The sequence below is a fragment of the Scardinius erythrophthalmus genome (genome assembly GCF_964197995.2).
Source record: "Scardinius erythrophthalmus genome assembly, chromosome: 7".
Lineage (NCBI taxonomy): Eukaryota > Metazoa > Chordata > Actinopteri > Cypriniformes > Leuciscidae > Scardinius > Scardinius erythrophthalmus.
The window spans coordinates 33,722,218-33,740,028 of NC_138227.1; the positions used below are offsets into that span (position 1 = coordinate 33,722,218).

A 17,811-nucleotide genomic window follows, 5' to 3' on the forward strand; every position below is an offset into this window, starting at 1 on the left:
TCAGAACAATACTCAGCAAACCCACACGACAGACAGCTAAACTTAACAGGTACATCTGAACTTGGCTGTTGATCAGATGATTTGGTGTGAAATTGGCATAAGTGAACTTTTAAGGCATTGAATGATTTAAATGTACATAGACATTCCTGATGCAAACAAGGAAATGGCTCAGTTCTAGCATAAGTTCCATGTTTGAGTCTATAATGTTTAAATAACTGTGATCTTTTTTCACAGTTAACAGGACAATACTTACACTTCCAAAGCATTTCTTCCTGTCATCTGCAACACAAACAAGATAGTTTATCATTAGAGGGCATCCATCCGTTTTTTAATGTATTACATTTTAATCAATGACAACTTATTCCATTTAAAAAATTTTAATTTTATATCAAAATTAAAGTTTTTTCTAACGTTAGCATTCACTCACCAGATTTACTGTGGTCGTCATGTCTCACTTTGCTGGAAACCTCGTTGTATCTGTGTCGAACATGCAGGGGTTAAAATGGGAGAAAAAATGGGGCGAGTGAGAAAACCACCAGTTAACAGGTCAAAATGTCACGACCGGTTTAAAGCATGTTATTACTCACAAACAACCCCTCAACAATAAAAAAAAATAAACGCAACACGAAAAAAGTCAGATGAATTTGTCAGGAGATCGAGCGAGATCGTGTTCACTAACGTTACACGCGAGTGAAATTTTTTTGTCCCAAACTGTTTAAAACAATGTTTTTACACTACTCACAAACATCATTTTGATGGAGAGAGAGAGAGAGAGAGAGAGAGAGAGAGAGAGAGAGAGAGAGAGAGAGAGAGAGAGAGAGAAAACAAATGAACAGACGAAACTATGTCTGCTATATTCGCCTGGCACGTGTTCAAGCGAGACATTGAAAAAACGTCCAAAATTACTTAAAACAACGTCTTCACTACTCACAAACAAAAATCGGTGAAAAATAGAAACAATAAACTGGCTTAAACATTTGCTTTCTAACTACTCACCAACAGCTCTATGAATTCGTATACACTTTCAACCACGAGAAAATGGCGTTGCTTGCTTGACTTGCAATAGCTAACTGCGTGCGTGCGTGTGTTACGTGATGTGACGTGTGTGTGGGGGGGAGGGGCATGGTTAGTACACAAACTTTACAATTTTAATCCATTAAACTTAAACTTTTCCACTCATTCATATATGTCTACAGAAGTAGTAGACTTCACTAACATTTTTATAGTAATGCATTCAAAATTAAATAATTTAAGTATGTTTTAATTAAATTGTTAATTAGATATAAAATCCGGGCTAACAGTGTGGAGGAGAGACTTTGTGAGACTTTGAGTGTGTTGGAGTTAGACTGAAATGTATGTGCAGTGTTTTCACCAAGCATAGCATAAGGAGATACATTGTTAATGGGAACCACATGTTTCTCTGGTGATGTACTGTTTTAGTTACATTATAATCATGTGTTTCACATCATGTGTTTTCCTGATAATGCAGTTTTCTGGTCAACATATGTTATAACTGATAGCCTTTGTCTATGGCAGAGAGGTGACGAGATGTTGACTAATGGTATAAAAACCAAGCCCTTCTGTCCGAAAATCAGGAAGATGACTGAGAAGCTGAATCAAGACCTTCATTTTATTCATGGTCACTTTCTCCTATGTCTTATATTAAATAAATAAGAGATCTCTTGGCAAAATCACTGGTGTCTGCTTCCATGAAATCAAACAACAGGGGAAAGCAAGATTTTTAAATCAACAGAGTGTTAAAGAAAGAGTGTGAAGAACTCTTGTAGTGTGTAGCGTTTATACGCCCGTATAAATATAATTAATTATTATTCATAACAGATTATGATCAATAATTAATAATTTAATTATTTTCAGAATTTACTGTAGCAGAATCAATAGTATGATCATTTTATCAGTTCATCCAATGAAAAGAAAGCATAAACAATTATTAACTTTAGGAAATATAATATCTTCCTGGCCACGAAAGAATAATCCCCAGCTAACAATAAATTAAGAAATAATCAAGGATAAAAGCATAGGTAACTTAGATCGAAGTTCAAGATAATAAATTCGTAAGCACATAACACAAGTAACACTTCTCTTTAAAATTACAAACGAGACTTTATTGATTATTCTAACACATAAAACTAATATCTAACACAAACACACGCACACACATTCATACGAGTTGCAGAAAGAAAGAGTGAGAGAGGAAAGAGTGAGTTTTAAGAGATGAGATGATGAAATCCCAAGTTTCTATGCACTTATAAGATACAACCTGAATGAACCACCAATCATTAGTTTAACCCTTTTATCGTCTCTTAGGTTATTAAATCTGTATCAAATACACCAGTTCAGCTTAAGAGTCTGGAGGCAGTACTTGCTTGTCTTTGCTTTTGGGGATTCCCTTTTGTTGCGTGAAAGGGGTTTTCCCGGTCCGTGCCTGATGTCTGGGGCGGCGTCACGTGGTGTGCTGGCGGAATGAAAGTCTTTGTTTGAAGCTGGCTTTGCAGAAGAAACGTGGATCGAAATCTTGTCGCAAAACTTAACTTAGAGCCGAGACTCACAACGGAAAAGAAAAGAAAATTTAGACGAGAGTAGTAAGATGGCTTGAATAAAGCTGTTGAACCCGTTCTTCTGATCTTAATTTGGGTTCTTTGTCTCTTCGCGTCTACATGGTTACTGGTCTGATTGAGATCATCTTTTTCTGCCCATCTCTCTTGAGAGTAATAGCAGAGCGTTTCTTGAGGGTGAACCCAGAGAGCGAGAGCACAGGGATAGAGAGCGAGCTTTGTTTCGGGTTTAAGATTTTAAACTCAAAAGTTTGTCCCACCTCCTGAAGAGATCGGACCAATTAGACACTGGCTTTATTTGTCTCATTGTAAATCATGCGTTATCTGGGATCTCCTTACTTTCCAAGCTCTAGCAGAGAGTATAGAGGCCACAGTTTAGACATCATTACTATTATAAGAATACAAAACATTTTACACAGTTTTCAATCAAGTCATCTTTTGAATCACGAGCATACGATCATACTGATATGAAACACAACACACTTTCATTCAAACATCTAACAGTTATAACCATTAAATGACTTACATGGGATTTAAACGTATTAAAAATGCACATATGTGGTAGAAACAACACAGGATTATGTAGTTGCATGATGTTCATCGAAACTTGTTCTGAGATGATTTTATTTATTTTGATATGTAAAGTGTGTTGGTGTGTATGTAAGTTTATGGGGTTTAAGAAATTCCAATCTGAGGTCATGTATAGTTCCTGCTGACGTCTGTTTTGTTCATCTCCTTGGTCCTTAAGAAAGACGGGGTCTGTTAGTCGCAGGGGTCATGTGACCTCTTGTTAGGGCCCTGAGCAGTACCATTCTCTGAACCGATCATTCTTTTAAAAACCATCAAACGTTGACAACGTTCTTCCTTAAAGTTAACCAATAAAAGTCTTTGGTTGCAGACTCTCTGGAGCCTGGGTGATTTGAGCCTGGAATGTGAGAACTCTGTGTGGGACCTTGGTCTCTGTCTTTCTCTTAACCAGTCAGTGTTTTGGCAACAAAGCTAGCATTGACCAGTTATTTCGTTAGTGCTGGGGGCTCTTTTTTAAATAGCCCGACTGGTTGGCGTCTGGACCCCATGACAAGATTGATGAGGATACGAAGTCCTGACTAAATCTTCCTCTTTGTTCAGCAGGAAGTGGAAAGTTTGAATTAATTTCCTGGAAGAAGATTAGTTGGTGGTTGGTTCCTTCTCATTGTCGCTACAAGTGAATTCCCCTGGTCGCATAAACCCGTAAAAGGCAGATAAAAACACTGCCTCTAGAAGAGTATTAAGGTACGTAGAAAGAAGGCCATTGCGGACAGACATAATTGATCTTTGCAATAAAGGCAGAGCGCAATAACAGTTATCAGCAATAACATTGCAGTGGCCGGGTATGTGTTCAGCTTTGATAATGAAGTTAAAAACAACAGATTGCCAAATTAACCGTTTTAGAAAAGGCAAGATAGTATGGCAAGATGATCTACCTTTATTAATGATGGCGACTGTGGCTTCGTTATCGCAGAGCATCATGATACCTTTACGTGACCACTCTGGGCCCCAGATGACGCTGGCGACGGCTATAGGATATATCTCGTAAAGCGCAGATGAAACAGAGTCGGATGCTGTTTTAGGAAAGTCATTAGGCCATTTTTCTGCTAACCATTGCCCTTGGAAGAACCCCCCGAAGCCGATGGAAGGGGGCCCGTCGGTGAATAATTGGAGTTGGAGCAATGATTCAAAATCGTTGTTATAGAAAAACGAAATACCATTCCAATCGTTAAGCCATCTTTTCCAGAATTTAATATCAGACAAACAGCCTTCGTCTAGTTCAGGGAACGGCAACTGACGGCCCGCGGGCCAAGACTAGCCGCCAGCAATATTTTCTGGCCTGCCAGATTATTTTGGAAGTCCTAAATGCTGCACAAAACTCTTCCAATACTTGAGAAAAGCCGTAGTCGCGCGGCGATTTCACCGCCGCATACTGTATGAAACGCACATAGGGAATCATGTGGCGCAGGATTACATTTTAAAGTATAACTGTGCGTTCACACCGGACGTGAATAGCGCGTCAAATTCGCGCCTGCCGCGTCTAGTTATACGCTTGACCACTTTGTGTCCATTCACGCGTCAAAAGACGGTAGCGGTCAGAACTCTGGTGTACTTTGGACAGACTGGCGGTCTGACTGACAATAGCCCATCCCGACACCTTTTGACAGCGTATCCGCACTTAACCTGTTAACCGTTGCCAGTGCGCGGTCACACTGAAGCGTTTTTTATATATATAGTTCAAAGTTACTATCAGATTTAATGTTATACCTTGACAAACTATACATCATTAAAAAGATATAAGACTCAAGTTTCAGTATTTGACCACTATTGTATTCTGAGAAACTTATAGCGACAGTTATTTCTTAATTTGTGTCAGGAGTTATGAAATGAAAAAATGAGTCGATACCTTTGATATGAATTATGCGCGTCAGTCGCTTTCATTCATAAAAAAATCCAGTGCTGTTGTCATGACAGTGATACACAAAACAACTTCCCTCAGGGTTTTAGCTCAAAAATGTGCATATTTGGAGAAATATTGATAGATTCTTATAGATTTACATCAGATTTCTATAGACAGGAATAATATTTACTGAATTTATACCCAAATGCGTCGATGTAATCATTATGAGCGCTTCTTACTGAAATGTGCTGTGTTTTCAATTCATACTAATAGCCTGAGGGCGCTATTATGCACAATAATAGTCCATAAATGGAACATGAAGAAGAGCCATGATAATGTGACATTCCAGGACGTCACTGACACACACAAAGCTAAAAAGAGATCGCGCTATAACATGCAGATACAGACGTTTTGAAGACAATAAACATGTTTGCAATGATATTTGAGTTACCTGTGTTTTTCAAGCCATGCCAGGTATTTCCATAATAATAGATTATATTTATAATGTAATGCTAATCTATATAGACTGTCATTGTGCAGAATACCATACAATGGTATATTTTCTGTCTGATTTTTTTATCTGAAGCCAAATTAGATCACATAACAGATTATTTAAAATAGGGGTGCGCCGATCCGATATTTGGTATCGGTATTAGTCCGATACTGGCCAAAATCACTGGATCGGATATTGCATGAATCGCGGGAGTATAACCCGATCCGATACGATCACGTCCCTTAGTCCTAAATTGTCATACAAATGCTTAACAACACCTGAGAGACATGCCGTAAAGAGAGATGAGCAACACGCGTCACGCAGGGTTGCCAGATTTTCACATACAAATCCCGCCCGCGTTTCGGGGTGGGAGAGACCGCGACTTCATCTGGCTGGAGTTTCACGGTACTTTCTCCCGGATGCCTGTTAGATCACAACACTGGAGTAGAGAGCACTACTTGGAGCCTTTCATATTACAATACTTTTGAGCAACGAAAGTTTATTGATAGCTTTAGTTGTTCTGTCCTATCTATCATATGTTGCTGCTTCATTAAAAAGCTGCGCTTAAAATTTTAAAAGAAATGTTTTTTAATTAAATAGTAGCCTATATATTTTGTCCGTTTTTTGTTTTACAAAGTTAGGAAAATAATGTTTAAGTCAATCTTAAAAGCCTTTCTCAAAAGAATAATCACAGTCTCTTCCCCACAGTCAAGCATACAGATACAGTTTATTAGGTAATTCAGCACTTTTTTGAATTATTATTATTTTAGTATCGGATTGGTACTCGGTATCGGCCAATACTGAATCCTAGGTATCGGAATCGGTATCGGAGGCAAAAAAGGCGGATCGTGCCACCCCTAATTTAAAACACTCGTCTTGCGTTATGAAGTAAGTTTGGAGCACAAACATGGTTTTAATCTCATAAAATGTGGTGTATTGATGGTGTGCTAAGCTAACATGCTAGCTAGCCCTAGGTGCACCTGCAACCTAGAAATTTATACTTTTATGATTTTTTGAATGCTTACTGAAAGTTTCTTTATTCAAGAAATGCATTTGATACAGTTTAAAATGTGAGGTGAACTTTGAGAAAAGAAATTAGGGACTGAAACCCTATAGCCTGTGAATAGCCAGTCATTAGTAACTATAATGCAGACAAAAGAAATGCATATTTAGAGCCATAACCAGGCTGGAGAGGTGTGAATGTGTGCAGAGGGAGACTGAGACTGAATGGGGATCGTTTGCACCACAAAACAATAGAGACAATATACTGGATAGATGCTTAGAAGATGACAATAAACATCAGTTGCATTTTAGCATCAAATCAAAATAAAGTCATTGACATGGTCTTGAAAAACATTTAACTAAATACAGAGTTTTGGACTTATTATCTTCAGATTTTAAACATAAAATGTTTAGACGTGGCTTTGGCTGTAGTGCATTTCTAGATTGCTACAGTGCCAACTTCAATTTTATTTTCATAAGGATGTTTCATAAAAAATAATTTCTAATAACTTAAGCTTAGCAGCTTAACAGGTTAATTCTGACCACCTGTAGGCTACACCTAGCTCTGAGGAGCTGTTTGGTACTGAAACCATTGTCAGTCAACAACATTCTTTTTTTGCAAGGATGTTTGAAATAGTTCATTTTTCAGTAGGGCAATATTATTTTCATTTATGTTGCTTAGAAATTTGAGTGATAGGCTTTGTCCCATTTAATTTATGTTATTTATATTTCTTACATTTTTTTTCTGTGGCATTTTTTTTCTCTGCTGACAGTAGGCTACAATGTTAAAATAGCCTAATATTTATAATGGCAGACCTCCTTAAACCTTAGGTGTGTATGTGTGTGTCCCGAATAAAAAATAAAAAATAAAAAAAAGAATAAAGTTCAAAAGTCGGACTGTAAGCGAATGAGGCATGATTCACACGTTTATTAAAATGGCTGTAATCTGTTCTGTTACCACAGTACTTGATCTGTTTAGAATGATTTCCTTGATATATGCCTAAGGTGTTAAATTCAAAATAAAAAAATTGAAATTAAAATTTGTCTAATCCAGTAATTCATTTTTTTCTATTTTTGATCTGAGCACAATCAGAAAACCTGTCGTTATTCGTTTTTTTCATTTTAGTTCAGGAAATAAATAATGGAAAAACAAGTCGTTTTTGATCTTTTTATTTTTGGTTTTAATTTGAAAAAACGATTGAACGAATGATCCACGGACGGTGACGGACCCATCATATTCTGCGATTATAGGCCTATATAAGAGTATTTAATTTGTATCCATAGGCCTACTCTGTGTAGCTGGCCCGCCATCTACTGGCTAAAAAAAAATATTGGCCCGCGGCCAAAGTTACTTGCCGACCCCTGGTCTAGTTGAATCTGAACGCTTAGCTTTTCTACAGAATGGGCCAGAGTTAACAACCATGATATGAAAGCCCTGCCTTGAGGAATGTTTCTCATGGCGAAATTTAGGTGTCCGAGTAGTGAAAGCAAATTACGCTTTGATATGGAATGTAGGGAGGGAAAAGATTCCAAGAAAGACCTGATTCTTGCAAGTTTTTCGGGGGGGAGAGAAGCTTGCATTAGAACTGAATCTAGAGAAATCCCTAGAAATTCTAATGAAGTAGAGGGTCCCGAAGTTTTCTCAGCAGAGAGGGGAATACCAACGTCACTAAAAATATATTTGAGTACGTCCAGAACTGAAGATTGGGGAGATGGAAAATCGATTAAAAGAAAGTCGACGAGCAAATGTAGAACGAAAGGGAGCTTGCTGACGTTCAGCAAGATCCAGCACATCGCTTCAGAAAGGCTGTTAAAAATATGAGGGCTACTTCTACACCCGAATGTAAGCCTAACAGCAAAATAGAATTTAAAATTCCATTTATGGCTGAAAAGTGGCCAGTCAGTGGGATGGATTGGCATAGTTTTCAAAGCATCTGTGATATTGGCTTTAGCTAGCCAAGCACCTTGACCTGCTATCTTTAATAAATGAATAGCATTGTCAACCGAGGCGTAATGTAGAGAGAAAGGTGCGACTCTGAGAGGGGTTTCTTTGACGAAGTTCAACGAAGGATCTTACGGAAGCGTTGATGAGTTTTGAGTGAGCTCTTGGTGGTTTGAAGAGTATGTAAGCATACACGCTGGATGATGGAAAGGACAGCACAAACATAGGCAAGAGCAAAAGTCACTGCAAAAGCGAGACAAAAGGCAGGCAAAAAGCAATGCATAGGTGCTTGTCATTGGGTTATAAGTGTGTCCATCCGACCCGTCCTTCCTAGTGCGACAGCCAATCAGATATTGTCTTGGGCGGGACCTACGCCCCGTTCTCCGGTTCTTGCATGTAATTAGCGTAATGTCCACGTGATCACGTGTGCCAAAACTCCTCTGAGTTTAGTTAAACGCTTTAATAAGCAAACTTAATAGTTTAAATATGGTGCATCCTACACACATCTACTTAGTATCAAAATTCTAGAAATCATTTACCCATCAAGTAGGTACCAAAATACATATACTTCCCATAGTTTAGGTGGTAGTAAATAAGGATTTAGCTGTGATAAGTGTTTAACACACAAAATTAACTTGAGTAATATAAAGCATACATAATATAGAGAATACACATGTATGAGGCAACTTCTGGTAATTAGTTCCTATAACTGAGGTAGAAAACCCTACGAATAGGCTGTAATAAAATTTAAACACACAGAAAGTACTCCACAGGTTATATAAAACATACACGATACTTAAGATATATGTGAGGTAAATACTGGTGATCAATTCAGCTTATTGGAAGCAATTTTGAGATCGTTGTTTGTATTAAACCCCAAGTGGGTTAATTTCAGTCTATTGGTTTTGGAGACAAAAGTCTCTGGAATTTACAACTGCAGAAAGGAGGTGTCCCCTGGTTTAGGGTTTGTGGTGATTCTGGGCCATAGGAATGCGTTAGCATTCTTCGTTTCCTGATAAGGCTGTGGATTTATGCATTGGGGTCACCACAGGGTTTCTTGGCCATTTGGTCTTAAGTATGGGGAACAAGAGGAATCTTGCTGTCCTGGCATCGCTGGTATGAGATTAGACACGCACAAAAAGGGGAAGGGGGGTGACATCTCCTTTAGCCATCTCGGCACCATGACTGTGTTTTATGACTTACTAATGGTTCACTGGGGACTCGTTCCAAACTGTGGAATGCGGTGTTGGGTTCATATGAAATGGACTGTTCAAGGATAATCCTACAACTGCAAATGTGTTCATATTTACATTGAGAGAAAGAACAGACAGATTCATTAAAGTTATTACAAATAATGGCGCCTTTGTGTTCTGTGATGTAGCGTTTCTTGCTGTCATATGGAAGCCTTACGTTATCAGAACCTTGGACAGCGTGCGGCTCTTGGCAGGTGAATGCTTTGGGGCAGAAAGATGCAGAGTGTCCGTGAGCGCTACAAATGTTACAAGCCAACGTTTTTGCGCCGCCGAAATGACGAACGAGCAGTTCAGTGTCAGTCACAGACCAGTCTAGCCTGGAGTTAAAAAGCGAAATGATGGAAGCTGATTTGGCGGAGAATAATTTATGGTATTCGTAGAATAAAGTACCCCTGTAACGTTGTTTGAAGTCTGCCATCATGGCTAAATACAAATCCAACTCTTCCCTTCGATCTGGGAAAACCTGACACAGAATGTCTTTAAATATGCTGAAAGGGATCGCGAATTCTGCGAATGTAAGATTCCGTTGTAACCTCGGATCAGAAGTTTTAAGCAGGACTGCCACGTCACCACAGTCAACCACCTTCCTGTCAGTAGCAGGCGAGGGAAGCAGAAGTGAAGCAAGGTTTATATCCTTACCTTGAATGATGTTTGTTCTGATGTGAGGACATACCGTAGCAGCGGCTGGAGAAACAAAACGCCTACCAAAAAGCTGGGCAGGGGCTGCTGTTGAAAGGTTAAAGGATGAAGTTTCAGTTGGAGCGAAAACATTCTGAAATGGTGTCTGAGCCGGTTGGTGAAAAGTTGGCGGGGCTGAAGAAGTAGAAGCGAAGCTCAGGGGATCACTTAATCCCCTGGCAGGAGGACAAAATTGAGGAGTTACAGCAAAGTTGATAGCCAGATTCGGGCCTTTGGAGTGTTCGAATTTTGACAATTCGACAATTTGACAATCCTCAATTCCAGACTTTTGACGTTTTAGGAGAGGCTTTGAACCGCTTGAAGGAGTTGAGGGTTAACTCCGTTAGACTCAGTGATATCCGGATGAACAGGTGCCCGAGCGTGCAGCGTGGTTCTTTTTACTGGATGTGGTGACGATGACTTCGCTGTTCTCTTTCTGCCGGCTTGTTTTGAGTGGCCAGACACTGAAGGAGTCGCGAGATTAGAGACGGACTCAGGTGGATTACCCAGAGTATTTTGGGCGAGAAGAAGAAGATGCTCTCTGGACAGACCTTGACTGATGGGAATGCCGGCTGATTCCAGAGTACTGTACATGTCCTCCGTAGACCATGTTGCCCATAGCGAGTCACGGCATTGGAGGCGCGTGCTGCGCCGAGTTGGAAGAGGAGAGGGCGGAACAAACTCGTCATCGGAGTCTGAGTAGTCGCAGATAGTTGGGGTATCGTTGGACATAAATGAAGGTAATAAGTGACAAAGTAATTGAGTCTTCCTGGCAGAACTTAAGCTAAAGCTTTCATTTCTGGCATTAAACTTTAGATGGCACAGGGTGATAGCAAGCAGTCTATTGTATGTAAACCTTATACATTAAGATTATAAGGTTATGTCAGTGATACATAAAATGATTTCATTATGATATTTGCTCAGGTGGTTGCTGGGTTTTTATCTCTTATCAGCCTTCAACGTATGTCTATTTTTAATGAGTCTACTGTATGTTCATTCATATGTACAGATATATGCATATCTGCCTATGCTGCAGCTTGTTTTCTCACTCAGCAGCACGTTTATATAGTTGTATTTGTCTATTTCTTCCATGAATCTGTGCAGGGTGAATGGTTGCTTTACAAATGTATAGCAATAGTCTCTTTCAGCTGTTGCATAACTCCAAACTCAAAATCTAAAAGCGGCTGGGAAAGCTGCGCAACAGTGCGGGTTTATTTTGATAGCCTTTAACTAACTGGAAAAGCTGTTTGTGTGAGGGAGGGCTCTACACATTTCTCATGTCTTGTCTCCTGCTTTGTTGGGGGGTTATTTCATGTATGTTACATGTCCAGCAGCATGTCTTACATGCTCACAGCAATGTCTGTGAATGTATTGGCAGTAGCAAGTCTCACTTGTTCTGCAGCAGCATAGCAGATCTATTCTGCCAGCACCAAATACAGTAACATTGCCATATCCATTACCATTACCATGCCAATCTCTCAGAGAGTTGTCATGACATAAATAAATATGTATGTTAGAATGGCACAATGTACATAATGTACTGCTTCTGTTGTGATATTCATATTACAATGTAATATTAATACTACTAATGTAATATTAATACTACTAATGTAATATTAATACAAGTTTCTTGTATTGATAGTAAAACAGTAATTTATGTTAATCTGTACTGTGATAGTTTTATTTTTTCATGTATTTAAGGTTTTTTTTCTAATTAGTTAATTTATTATTTATGTATATTTATCCTCATCATATGCAATTCTAGCAAAAAACAAACATGAGCATGAGAGCAAGCACGAGAGATGCACATGAAAGAGATGGGGAACATAAGGAAGAGTTAAACAGCACCCACAAACCTGTTGTCAGCATTGGTTGCAGGCAATGAGGATAAAGTCAGGATCAAGGTGCAGCAATACTTTTAATTGTAGTGAACAGCAGGCATGGTGACATCAGGCAGGAGTTTCTTACAGAAGTCCCTTTGTCTCACTGTGATTAAGAAGACAGAAGGATGTGATAGGACTCTCAAAGACAACAAAAGAACTATGGTAATTAGGACTGCCAGAGGTGATGATATCAACGACTCATTGATCACAGGCTAATCTAATTATCAGTTGCATTGTTCACCTCAGCCCTCCATTCCTGAGACCAAGGTGTGAATGACCATAGACTGCCCAGGACCACCAAACCGGTTCTGGCTATAGCACAGTAAGAACAAAGATAGGCCCAAAGAGAAATATAATCTCTATACAAAAATTGGCTTAAAACCACAACAATGGACAGGGAACTGTAAGGAACATGTCCTGTACGTCTCCTTCATCCAGGGAATTGTGCACACATAGTGTTAGAAACTTTTCCTCTGTCAAAGCAGAGACCAGGAGACGTTGGGATATCTTTCAACAGAAGTTACTCTTTATTGAGGACTTTGCTGTGCATTGCTGTAGTCATCCAAGTCTGACCTAATGTCAGTGTACATTGTAGTTTATACCTTTCAAGGGGGAGGGATTTACATTGAGGTGGCATGTAAATTAAGTACAGTCAGCCAATTTCCTGATCTCATAAGCATAACAGTGTCATTCAAATGCATAGATGCTAATCCAATCTGCCTGACAGTATCACCCATACCTTCACATTATCATAGCTTAACTTGGGACAATGACACTGTTCATTGGGTGCATAAAGACAAAGGGTTAATGTCAGACACCTGGGCTGCTTGACTTAATGCAGCAAAAAATATTTTACAGTGTAGGCTACTAAGATCTTGGTTTTTACTAAGCCTTTTTCTTGGTTGCTTTTATAAACAGACAACCATTTATTTAACAGTGCTTTTTATAGAAGAGACTATAATATAACTAAAAATTACCATTATGTAGAATGTTTTTGTACTTCACTTTTATTTGTTCTCATGTTATAGAGTGGTGACTTTGACATTACAATGAGCAAAGTAATTATGCAATTATTAAAATACAAAAATATAGGCTAATAAGTGATAAAAACATCTAACATGGCCACTTTTAATGGATTTAAATTGTCTGCTACTTTTTGCCAGCCCTCTCTCCTGGATTTAGCAGACTTTTTGATTCAACATTAAAATTTAGAATAAACTTCGACTATTAGTTCTTGCTCTGCGGAGGAGAAAAACTGAGCGCGCTCTTTGGCCACGCTGAGCAGCCAATAGCAGCGTTGCTGATCAATGTTTCTACTATCGATACATATCCCCTTTTAAACCAGCGCATGAACGTGCAGTTATCTCATAACTCAATCCAGCCATACTAATCATAAACAACAGGTCTGTTCGAAGAACCCAATTAGCCGGATCATGATTAGCACAATGATATCATCTTGGATGTGTCATTTGATCTCAGATGTAATAAGCAACGTACGAAGAACGAGCCCCTGATCTCATTTTTTGTTGGCTTTGTTTCTGCTACAACAAATGTGTCTAAAAAACACACAGTTACAGCAGCCAAGGAAAAACTAATGTTAAAGCCCAACTAAAGCAAATACTGATCACCATAATGGTAACATCAAATCAGAGCATGTAAGCGGAGTGGAGCGGGAGCGAGTGGAGAGCGCGAGCGGGCGGATCTTGGACAGAGTGCAGAGCGGCATTTTTAAAAGGACGGAGTGCGCCCTATTTCCCGCTCCAATTTCGCTCCGCTCACACCACCATTCTGAAGCATGCTCAGTCAAGCTAACAATGATAATGTGGTACAAGAAAACGAATGTGGAGACACCGTTTCAGTCAGTAAAGATTCATTTTGGAATCTAAAAAGAAAACATCTCTCAAAAACGAAAGAAGTTAATTTCACTGAAATATTAGTAAAAGTTCATAGAAAAAAGTTATGTGAAGTCAATAACTGATAAGGAGAGTAAATATACTGAAGTGTTTTATGCATTTTTGCAAAAGATGATATATGAGAGATCTGTTAGTTTAAATTAATTAGTTGTGTGGGTCACCATTGTGCTGGAGAGTAGAGCCTGTGTGTGATGAGCAGAGAAACACTGATGTTATGCTGCCTGTTGCTTTATTTAAAAGCAGCAACTGTGTAGTTGCTGATACAGTGACAATCTCCTTGCTGAGTACTTTAGTACATGCATGCGTGCTATTGTTCCCTACACAAGAACTGCAAAGATTTTAGTTAAAGTCATGTTTTTAACGAATTCACTATAACACATTAGGTGTTTGTAATTTTATATTAAGAGATATTAATTTTCAGTGGACTCAAATTAAGTAAGTTCACAGTACTATCAGTATAAATACTAGTTTCTGAACTCAAACTGTTTGAAGCAATCGGTTTCCCAAATTATACGAATTACCTTCCATGGCATTTTTACGGTAACATACTGTAAAAATGGAGAGCTGTAAATTAATGGTAAAGGCCTGTGAATTAACAGTACATTGCTGGCAACCACAGCTGCCAGTAGATTACCGTTATTTTACAGCGACTTTTACAGATTTTTTACAGTGTATGCAGAAAGTAATATAACTCTAATGAGTATTATTACATTAACACTTCAACTACTATACGATTAACTAATATAGAAACAAGCTTAACTAATCAGTAAGTAATATCAAATGTAGGAGATAGTACCTTATTAGGTAACCAACCATTACTTTAATGAGATTAGCCTCATTAATAACTGTTAACTAACTAACAAATTATAAAGAACATTATTGTGTGTCTGAGACATAATCAGTCATCATTTTTACTCTGAATATATAGTTATAAGATGCATCACTAATTCCTCAAGTGTTACCTAGTCACTACGCAGGAACTACTAGTGATCTAGACTATTATTTTAAAATGAAAAACATCTTTTTGACTTTAAAATAATGATCCAGATTACTAGTTGTCATTGAAAGTAATTAGTGATGCACTTTATGACCATGTTCTGAGTAAGCAAAAAGACAATCTTAAAAAACTACTAGTGATCTGGACCAATATTTTAAAGTGAAAAATATGTTTTTAGTGATGCATTTTATAACCATATTGAGAGTAAAAACAGACATTTGCTAATGTTTGAGACACTATTATGTTGCGATTAGTAATTAATTAGTAATTATTTTTAATTTGTTGCAATTACATATTAGTTCTTAATGATGCCAATCTCATTAAATAATTATTAATTACCTAATAAGGGACTATCTTAGTCCTAAATTTGATATTACTTACTGATTAGTTAAGCTTGTTTCTATATTAGTTAATAGTAGTAGCTGAAGTGTTAATGTAGTACTACTCATTAATCCTGCATTACTTTCTGCATAGTTACTTATTAATGATGGACCAATATTCTAAAGTGTTACCCATTTCATACCTAAAAATACCCCTTAATCATGGTGATCATTATAACGTGCAACCTCTTGTGACTTATTGTCTCATTATGTTCTCAATAATAAATTAACAATATCCATTAAATAAATCTTCTAAATATTTCAGATATTCTTAAAAAAAGTGTCACACTCATTCTAAAACACATAAAGCATAAGGTCTTTTAACTTGATAAAATATTCACTCAGATATTCCCACTTGTTTCTTGAAAAACATTCTCCTAACTTGCTGGCGTACTGTTGTCAGATTAAGTCCATAAATAAGTGGATTTAAAATAGGTGGTACAAGTAATAATTCCAGGGCCATGAAATTACGCACACCTTGAGGCACATTCTTTGAGCCATAACGGCTGTACAGTACATCAAACAGCAAAGCAACAGCCATATTGATCAATGAAAGCAGATGTGGCACACATGTTTGCATGAATTTGTGCCTGCTCTCTATTGACTTTATGCACTTTCTAATCAGATGAATGTATGAGCAAAATATGAATACTCCATGTGCAAAATATGTAAGAATAGCAATGTACCCAAACACATTATTTATAGTTGTAGAAAAACAAGAAAGTTTAGCAACTGACCAAATCTCACAGAATAACTTTTCAATAGTAGAGACACACAAGGTGAGTCTAGATGTTAAAATAATTAGAATAGACAAGCAAAAAAATGGAGCCAGCCAGCAGTAAAGGATACATTTAAAAACCATCTGATTGGTCATTATTGAATGATACTTAAGTGGTCTACATATTGCCAAATACCTGTCATATGCCATCACTGTCAATGTCGAAAAGTCACACAAAGCAGATGAATAAATTATAAATATTTGAATCTGACATCCAGTATCACATGATCGTGTGCTAATAAATCATACATGAATTTAGGATAGAATCCAGAAGTGCCAAAAAGTCAATTTACGCAGAGATTACATAAAAACACAAACATTGGCTCATGAAACTTCTTATGTAGTATGATGGTGAAAATTACAGTTAAATTACAAAACACCATAAGGGGATAAAACAGTGCAGTGAAAGAAAAAAACACAAATCTGTTTTCCATTGTTATACATTCAGACCAGAGAGTGTAAATACTAAGACACTGGACTCATTCTCCAGTGGTGGCTGCATCTGGATATGCAGTTATTATGTAGATTTTCTTTATATTATATTTAAGTCATTGGTAAGCTAATTAGTTATTTTTATGAATTTAAGACAATTTGAATTGTCTTTAGCTAGGCTGTCTGTAGATGGAAAAAATGGCAAATCTAAAATTCTCTAACAATAGCACATTGCCAGTTTAGTGACAAGACCTTACCATCTCCTCTGTTGTCATGTTTCTCATTGTGCTCCCTAAAAGTTTGATTTGGTTTGCTATTTATGGACACTGGTCTCATGCCAATTGCCTTGACCACAAACATTAAAAGCAGTGTTAACAAGCTCTCTAAAGGCTTTTTGACCCTTAATGTGAAATAATTACCAATCTATACCCACAAATAGATTTGCAAACATTACCTATCTTTTAAATTTGCCAACCATATTCCTGTCAATACATCAGTTCCAATAGTACAGAAAATATACTTGTAATATATAATACAATTCTTTACAAAATTATTTAAAAATGTTATATTATGTTGTTAGCCAGCACTTACTTCACAAATTGACTTACAATGCAATGAACAAATATTGTTATTAGTAAAAATAAGGCAATACGTGAGAACATTTACATTTTCCTTGGGGAAATGAGCCTTAATAGTGATGTTCTATACAAATGGAATTAACTAACCCTAATTCAAACACAATACATATAAAAAAAAATTGGTAACACTTTATAATAACTGCACACTATTAATCATTAGTTAAGCATAAGTAAACAGTTAATTCTGTTCAGTTGTTTAAAGGGTTACTTCAGGATTTAGCATTAAGCTTTGTATTAGTAGAAAACCTGTAGTATTTTCGAATTACCATGCTTTCCACCCTCATATCCCCCTGAGACGAGAGATTTATGTATTTTTTGTCTGGAAAAAATCCTCCGATGACGCAAAAATCGTCATTTTGCGTCATCGGAGGATTTTCTGTCCAGAGGCTAAAGACTACAGCCAGTAGATGGCGTTGTTCCG

The 17,811-nt window shown here is 37.5% G+C and overlaps 1 pseudogene across 1 annotated transcript; it reads right to left on the minus strand.

The window, feature by feature from the left end:
• Nucleotides 1-15,879: 15,879 nt before the first annotated feature.
• Nucleotides 15,880-16,822, minus strand: LOC308693810 (olfactory receptor 11H6-like; annotated as a pseudogene). Its single transcript has one exon. The product of its transcript is annotated as an olfactory receptor 11H6-like (transcript).
• Between the last annotated feature and the right edge of the window lie 989 nt (nucleotides 16,823-17,811).